Genomic DNA, 9,126 nt, shown 5'->3' with positions numbered 1-9,126 from the left:
GCACACTAAGTTTTTGATAAATTGCCTCTTAGGCATTTTTTCACTCATTTGGACTCCAATGAGTACCAAACTTTGGGGTTTTTCATGTTTCCTCATTTGAAACATGTTTGGTTTATTGGTTGTGCATTTCACACACCTTACCCCACATGTGCATTTCTCATGCCTTATTCATGCATTGCACATATGCACCTTTTGCACGCATCTTGTCACCCTTATCATGCCATGTTCTATTTCATGCTCTTGCATCATTTTGATCTTCTAGTATTCTTAGCATGTCATGTTTACTTTATACTTTGTAGCATTTTGTTTTTAAGGTGTTTTGTCTTTTGTTTGAGCTTCAATTTTCATTCATCTTGTACCCCATATGCATCCTTATCATTGTTCTTATCATCTTTTCTTCCTCTCCTTCTTCATGGTCTATTTGTCTATTTGTGACAAAAAAGGAGGAGAGTATCGTCATTTCTATATGACTCTTGTGCACATTCTCAAGGGGAGAAATTTTATCTCGTGCACATTTGTAGAGGGAGAAATTCCATAGGAGAGATGCATGTACTAAAGTGGAGAAGACATCTTTTTATGAGAAAACCATATTTTGTTTTTTTGTTTTCTTTATGGTGCTTTGAGTTACTTTTAGTTTCTATGCTTTATTGTTCTCATCGCATTATGTTTATGTGTTGGACATGCATACATCCTTTATGCTTTGTGCTTTATTGACTGCATATTCAGATGATCATTTTTTTTTTTGCTAGGTGATCATTGTTGTCATTTCCATATAACTGTTTGGTGTTTAATCAAGTTGCTCATACGTTTTACATCATGTTTACTTTATCGCAATTTACTTGTTACTTTATACTTATCCTTTATTACTTGTTTTACCTTGGGAGTCTAATCTGTTTTGTGCAAGTGTTTCAGAAAACAAGTATTTGGTTCTAAGTTCATCACAAGTTTTAGATTTAGGTGTGAGTAAGTTTTGCCATTGTTCCCAAACTCACATTTAATTCTATAGTTTGTTATAGGGTGTTTTTGTCACGGAATAACCAAAGGGGGAGGTTGTTAAGTTATGGTTTTTCACATGACATTTATATTGGCTTTATTCCATGACAAAAAGTGTTGCAATTTCATTAATTTATTTCCTTGTATTTTGTAGGATTTAATTGTAATGAGTTTAGTCTTAGGTGGTGAAGATTTTATCAAGACAGTTGAAGGATGCATGATGAGCAATTGCTGGAAGCTGAAGAGTCAATGTGTTTCACTACTCATCTTACGACTTGGCTAGCTCGCAAGATGCACCGATAGCTAGGATTTTAAGTGTGACTCTTATACCCTTCACCCATACTATATATACCCTTATTATCCACAAAATTGTAAGGAGGCTGTTCAGAAGAAAACCCTAGAGAGAGGTTTCTACCCATCTTGTTAGAGAGAGCTATTCATCCTTAAAAGAGAAATCCTTATAGTCTCTGCTCCTCCCCTCTCCTATTGTTATACCTTGAGAGGAGATTTGTACTCAAATATAACCTACACCTATTCAGAGAGTAGAGAGTGTTTTGGAGCTTGGGAAGCATTGGATATTTGCCAAAATAAGCCGGTGAGGCTTGGCAATGCAATTGGGTAGAATTGCAAGATCTGGGAAGTTAGTAAAGACAAGACTTTGAGAAGTTCATTAGTAGTTGGAGCTTGGAGGGCTCAAGTATTTTGGGTGGATTAGGCTTAGAGGGTCTTTTTGGTATCTTTATACTCCAACTTATTCACTAGTAGATCATTTCAACTTAGAGAGCCGTGGAGAAGTTTTTCATTGAGTACTTTGGTTTCCTCTTTGATAACACATCTCAGTATTATCTTGTGTTTGCATCTCTCTTCCTTTACTCTTTGTGCTTTACATTGATTGTTTATTGTATTTGATTATGCACTAGAGTTTAGTTTCAGTTTATTGTGTTTCATTTACTCTTATTACACACTTAGATAAGTAGAGTAAAAGTAATTTAGCCGTAATTTTAAAATTAGAGGTCTTAAAAAGTTATAGTGTTTACACTATTGAGCTTTCAGAATTCAATTAAAGTCTAATTTTGTGTCATGTGTCCTATCTAATCTAAGTTTTAAATTTTTGTGCTAAGTGAGTTAATTTAGCGTAAAAAACGATGAGTCTAATATAAATAAACCATAAAAAACATAATCATATATCTAAATCTATATATAAAATTAGAGGAAGAGAGAGTTTGAATGATTTTATATTTATGAGCCATATTTTGTGTAACAAAAAATAATTCAAATTTATAAGTCATTTATGTAATATACCATAGTTATGTATGGTACATTGCTAACTAGGTAAATTAAAATTGGATTTTGCTTTTATTAGCTTTCCATACAAATTAAATTGTTTATATTTTTGCTGTTAATTTTTCTCTGAACTAATGAGCATATTTTTTTTATAAGTTTTCTATTCAAATATTTTGTATGTAAAGATCTTAAATGTAACAAACTGTAATTGAGCTAAATGATCTTATGCACATATCTCCATTCAATTTATTAGGAGATACTATTGGACCAATTTATTCCTTTTATTTTGTGTTATATATAGTAGAATTTTACTGACAGTGATTATGAATTGATATCGTATATGTAGAGCCTGTTTGGATAAGCTGTTTTGGATGTAAATTCCCAAAAAGGAATTAACTATTTTATTAAGGTTATTTTGTCATTTTTCCTATAATTGGTGTTTTTTTTATTAATATTATTGAAAATATGTAATTAAGCTTGACAATTGCATTAATAATAATAACAATAATGATGTTGTCATTGTTGAAATTCATGGAGAGAAATTTATCAAATTTAAAATTGAAAAAAAAAAAAAAACTCACCAAGAGAAAGATATTAAAATGATTAGGAAAATAATTATATTAAAATGTTCATTACCAACGACATCAATACTAGAAAATCCATTATAATAATAAAAAAAGTTCTTATCCAAAACATTGAAAACCAAAATAGAAATAATGAAAATATTATTTATAACCCACAAATGGACCGAGCTATCTTGTCACGAATAAATTCATCTCCTCATCTTATATATTCTCAATGTTTTTCTGTCTACTACTACCTTCTCCACTACTATTGCTTCTTGGTCCAACCAAGTCATGCTCATCCCAATTAAATCCCTCATCCTCCCTATAATGTTTTCTGATAAAATTATGCAAAACACAAGTAGCAACTATAATTTTTCTTTGGTGCTTAATGTCATAAGATGGCATTTGCTTCAAGATTTTCCATCTATTCTTCCACACTCCAAAAGTTCGCTCAATCACACTTCTAAGTGATGAGTGAACATAGTTAAACCTCTCTTCTAGGTGATTTGCTTGACCAACTCGTCGAAAATTTGAAAGAAGATATCTCTATCCCTTATAAGGTGACAAATATCCTTTCCTTAAAGGGGTATCCAACATCAACTAAATAATATTTTCCTAGTAAAAGAAAAAAAAAAAAAACATATAAGATGTACATAAATAATATCCTTCATACATATTTAATTTATAAAAATTTTATATACCTGGTGGTGGTTTTGGAAAGTTGACAGATTCTCGATGGATAGCATCTAAGAAAATACATGTATCATGTGTTACACCTTCCCATCTAGCCGTAACAAATGTGAAAAGTAAATCAAAATTGCTTGCCACCATCACATTAAAAGATGGCACACCCTCTCTTGTTCTCTCCAACAACAACTTGGATATGTGTATTGTCAATGACACCAATACAGTCCTAAAATATAATATAAATTTTAGTTAGTAAATAATCTTAACAAATATTAGAAGCAAATTAGAATGTATGAAATAAATACCTAAAAGTGTGGCATGTATAATGGTTTCTTTTGTATATGTCTTGGAACTACACTAAATGTAGGGTTATATCCATTGACATTATGTTAAGGCGTTTTAGAATGCTATAAAAATGTCTATGTATAGTCTCACTAGAATATTAGAATCTTTCTTGAACCAACCTGTTACATGCTCCTTGTCCAAATATCATCAAACATATACCTATTGACTCTTCAAGCCTAATATGCCTTGTGTGCTGAAGTCCATATGTATGTTGTAAAACATTACACAATTGAAGGAAAACATGCAAATTCATTCTAAACATTTTATGACATTTTGAGTAATACACTCTTAATTGCAAAAACACTCGTAACTACAAAAGCAAAAGTATTGTAAAACACTCTAAATTACAAAAGCACTTTAGAACAACATTAGGCATTGAGTAATACACTCTAACAACTAAAAACAAACAACATCAAGCATCTTAAAATGTTTTGCATGGAACCAACTGTACCCAAAGATTGTTTCAAATTAAAAAATTTTCTAGTAAAAAAAAATGAAGGTAAAATCTAATCTCAAAGCAACAACCACCTGAAATTTTCTTCAAACCCATCTACTATTCAACAAGAAAAAACTAATCCCATCCAATCCAAATGGTTTTGATCAACCCCATCTATTTGATTTTTTTATTTTTTATTTTTTACTTCACAAACTAGTAAAGAAATAACAGCTACAACTTGATATTTTTTTTCAAATCCATCTAATATTCAACAAGAAAAAACTAATCCCATCCAATTCAAATGGTTTTGATCAACCCCATCTATCTGGAATTGTTTTAAAAACTTCACAACCAGTAAAGAAATAGTAGCAGCAACAACAAATCCCTTAGTCCAGGTAAGTTCTAATATTTTGTGTTTAATTAGTCATCTAAACTAACATGCAAAAGCCCATATCAATATCATAACTTCAAAGATGGGTAATGGAGAATGTTTACCTAGAAATCATGATGAAGAACAATGACGATAATCAGAGAGAGCAACTGATCAATAACAGAGAAGAAAGAAGCAAATATCGTGAAACTGATGAGGAGAGAACCAAAGGCTGGGGATAATATATATATATATATATATATATGGGGAAGGGATAGGCTGGTATTTCGGTCATTAAGCCTGAAGTTGAGGCTAGTTTGGGTTTTTAGCCGAAACAATTAGTGGCAACCTAATCTTTCAAATCGCATGATGTTGAAAAAGTAGTGAAAAATTGCATTTTCAGAATCGTGAAAATCTTCGGAATTGAAAACACAATCTTGCAAATATCGCCTAGCCAAATGTATGCTCGAAATTGCGATTAGTTAAACTATCGTTTTAAGCAATCTAAACGCCTAAACAAACGGGCTTGTAGTATTTAATAGTAATTTTTAAAATTATATAGGTAATAGCAATGTAATAAGAAACTTTTTTTTTTTTTTTAATAGCAATGTAATAAGAAACTTGGTGTAACTAATATCATGAAAATTGCAAAAAAAAAAAAAAAAAAAAAAACTATTTAGGTATCTTCAAATGATTTGGTCGAACCAATGTCATGTTTGATAATTTATGCTACCATCAATAGTAGGCCAAAATGGCCAACTGGCCCTAAAATCGTAACTATATAGTTAGTAGGCTCCGTTTACAAACATAATGAGTTACTATCATCTCGAGTCTTAAAGACTCGATTTTGACCTTCAAAATCGAGTCTTTAAGGCTCGGTTTGTATGCGTTGATCAGCTCTGATGTGGCAGAGTTGCCACTTGGCATTACATGGAAATCGAGTCTCTAAGACTCGATTTCCACATGTGTGCCAACGTGGATGAACTACGTGGAAGCCCCTGGAAATCGAGTCTTAGAGACTCGGTTTCCAATTGGGGTTTTTTAAAATTAACGTCTTCGTCTCTCTATTCTCTCACTCTAACTCACACTCACACTCACACCCTCTCTCACACAAACCAGAGCACTCTCACTCTCTCAGCCTCACCTACAGAAACCCACTTACATTTTCATTTCCCACACTCACAAAACTCTCTCATTTTCTCTCTATCTCTCACACGGCCTCTGACATTCACACACGCTCACAGACACACACAACTCCAGCGGCGTCAACAAGCAGAGCCCAGCCCAGCCCAACGATGACGCCGATGAGGCTGAGCCCAGCCATCGGCTCTTCTCCTCCTCGATCTCTCTCTCCCTCACTAGAAGATCCTTTCTCCTTTTCTCCCTCTCTCTCATTACCACCCCCATACCCATTTATTTTTCCTCACCATACCCATTCCGATTTTGCTTGGTAAGTTATTTATTTGATTTTTTGTTTTGATTATTGTGAAATTTTGGGTTTGGATTTGGATACCTAACATTTAGGTTATTTATTTAATTTTCAGTTTTGATTTTTGTGAAATTTGGGTTTGGATTTTGTGGTGTAATATGTAGATACTTTATTTAATTTTTATTTTATGATTTTTATGAAATTTGGGTTTGGATTTGGTGAGTGCAGATGATATTCAACTCTCTTTGGCTGAAGTCAAACTTGCTTGGATAGTGCATATTGTTGCTGCCATCCTTAAGACTTTCCAAATTTCTGGCTTCAGGTTAAATTGTTATTGCTGATTAGGATTATAGCTTTTAGGAGAGAATTGTATATCTTATTAGGCCCATTTGCTTGTCTATTAGGAGCTTAGGACTTACAAGTTTATATTAAATAGTTATCTCATATATTTAAATGTTATAGTACCATTACAAATTACTAAATTATATGCATATAAAAAAGCACTTAGTAGTTTGCTATTGAAGAAACAAATTACATAGTCTTTTTTCAGTTATGTAATGTCTTTAACTACTCATTCCCAACTATTTTATGCTACAAAGGGCTCTCTCACTGAATAGACCATGTATTATACTTCAACATGAGTTATTGAATTAATTTGAAATGTTAGAATTGCTTCATTTATCTTATGTTGCATTTATTTTGAAATGAATTTCTATTTCATTTGCACTGCCTGATTACTGAACAAGTTAATAGAGAGTAGAGTCAGTATTTGGCTGTCTTGACACTAACGTCGAGCCTCTTGCCACTGTTATGCCAGAACCACTACCAGTAATTTTTTCTCTTCGCTTTTAAGTTTGACCATTAAATAAGATCAGAATTTGATATTTGTTTGGGTAGTTTTGATTTAAGTCTTTAAGTTATGTTTTTATCTTAGCTGTTTAGTTTGTGCATTAAATATGATCAAGTTTTTTGATATTTGTTTGGATTGGTTTCAGTTTAGGTCTTTAGGTTATATTTGGTTTTGATTAAGCTAATTGAGTAAAAGTGATTTTAGTTTAGTTATTTGTGTTAATTTTTTCGTATTAAGTTATCAATGGTGGCTGGGTTAAAATAAAGGAGCAGATTTAAAGAACTTAAGTGAGTCTTAATCTCTTTCAGGCACTTCGAATATTGAAATAGAGCAGGGGATTATTGTAAACAAAGTTATAAGCAATACAAATCAAGTGGGAATGAAAAAGTAAATTAGGAATTTCCCTTAATCTATATAAGTAGGAATGTGAATCTCTGTGGAAGGAAGGCTTTTCAATTCTTTAATTTTTTAATTCTGTTGAAGAGTGAAAGAACAGGATGATAAAGTCAAAGAATGGGTATAGGTCATATTTAGTGAAATTTCTTTTAGAATCATTTGGGCATTATTTATGATTGAGATTCAGGTATTTTGATTGATTGGTTATGATTTACGTTTTTCGGTTAGGAATGGTTTTGTTTAATTAGTTTAAATAGATGGATTAGATTTAGTTTTGATTAAGGGATTTTGGTTAGAAGTTTTGTTTAGGTTAGCTGGCTTGGCATAAATTGGTTTTAGGTATCTAGAATCGATTTTGCATATTTGGGTTGCTTTGATTTTGAATTTTCCTTCTCATTTAGAGTAAGATGAAGATTTGCTCCGTCACTCAAAAGGCAAATCTTTAATAATCAAAACCACACGAAAGTTTTATTTTAAAACTTCATTTTTTTTTGGGTCTGCTGTTTCTGAAAGGTCCCTTTTTAAAATCCCTTTTGGCTTGAGTATTTTGGATGGATTGGCTTTAATTCAGGTTTGATTTTAGATTTGGGTTTATATACTAAGGTATTTGGTTTAGAATTGGTTTGGTTTTGCATATTTGTGTTAGATTTGGTGTTGTTTTGAGTATTTGGGTAATCGAGGTTTGTTTTTCTAGAATAGGTGATTGTTAAGGAGGCTTACATGCAGATAATTCACTGTAAAATCTAAAAATTTTGTTTTCAAAGCTATGTAATTGTTACAATTGTTTGTTTTAAAGCTTTCTCATGATTTTTTTGTTCTGTTAAGGGTAACTGGAAATCTCTCATATGTCATCTTCATCTCTTAAGGGGTTATATAGGATGCCAATAGAATAAATTAATTGCTTTATGGCAGATGCTACATTGGAATTCAAAAGAAAAACCAGTTAGTTGATGCTGAATCAGCATCTTCAAATGCACTTGGTTGGATTGTTTTAGATTTAGATATTTGAGTTAGATTTGGTTTTAATGGGTTTAAAATAAATTTTGTTTTGAGTATTTGTATTAGATTTGGGTTAAATTAGTTTTTGGTATCTACCTATGGTGTTTGTAATTAGATTTGTAAATGGAGATATGTGTTGGGTGTTTAGTATGTGGTAAAAGTGTATTTAAATATTATTAAAAAAATTTCTTTTGTAATAAATGTAAATAAAAAAGCTAGTATTAATAAAGTTTGACTCATTTACGTTATATGACTTTGGATAGTACGTTTTATTGTGAACTTAGAGTTTTGTTATAAACCAGGATAGTAAGTTTTGAAAATAACGTAATGGCCAGATATAAGTTGTTTTTTGAGAATTTTTCTTAGATTGTTTTTGGTTTTTTTTTTTTGAATCTTGTCTATTACGTGCTAATTGCTTATCATTCTTGTGCAGTATGGCTGCTGCAAATGCTGGACGGATTGACCATACACAGCCTGGCCCTATTGACAAGTCGATGTTAAAGTTGCAGCCCACCCATCGGTCAGAAGCTATTTGGAGTGGGCAGGTACAATACAGCAGTAAATATTTATGTCAAATGTACACGCATTTAATTCATACAATGTACATGCAGATGTTTGTCATATGTTAATCCAAGGATCCGTTTTGTGTAGGATCCAAGGGCCCTTACTTGCCGTGGCCGTACTGAAGAGTTCTCCAACCGAGAGCCAATGGTAGACGATCGAGTCTTTGGCATCATTAAGGCATTGGGCTTGGAGGGATTGTTGAGGCAG

This window comes from Quercus lobata, chromosome 3 (assembly GCF_001633185.2).
Source record: "Quercus lobata isolate SW786 chromosome 3, ValleyOak3.0 Primary Assembly, whole genome shotgun sequence".
NCBI classification, from domain to species: domain Eukaryota; kingdom Viridiplantae; phylum Streptophyta; class Magnoliopsida; order Fagales; family Fagaceae; genus Quercus; species Quercus lobata.
The sequence above is the reverse complement of the archived record's forward strand: the minus strand, read 5'-3'. Positions refer to the sequence as shown.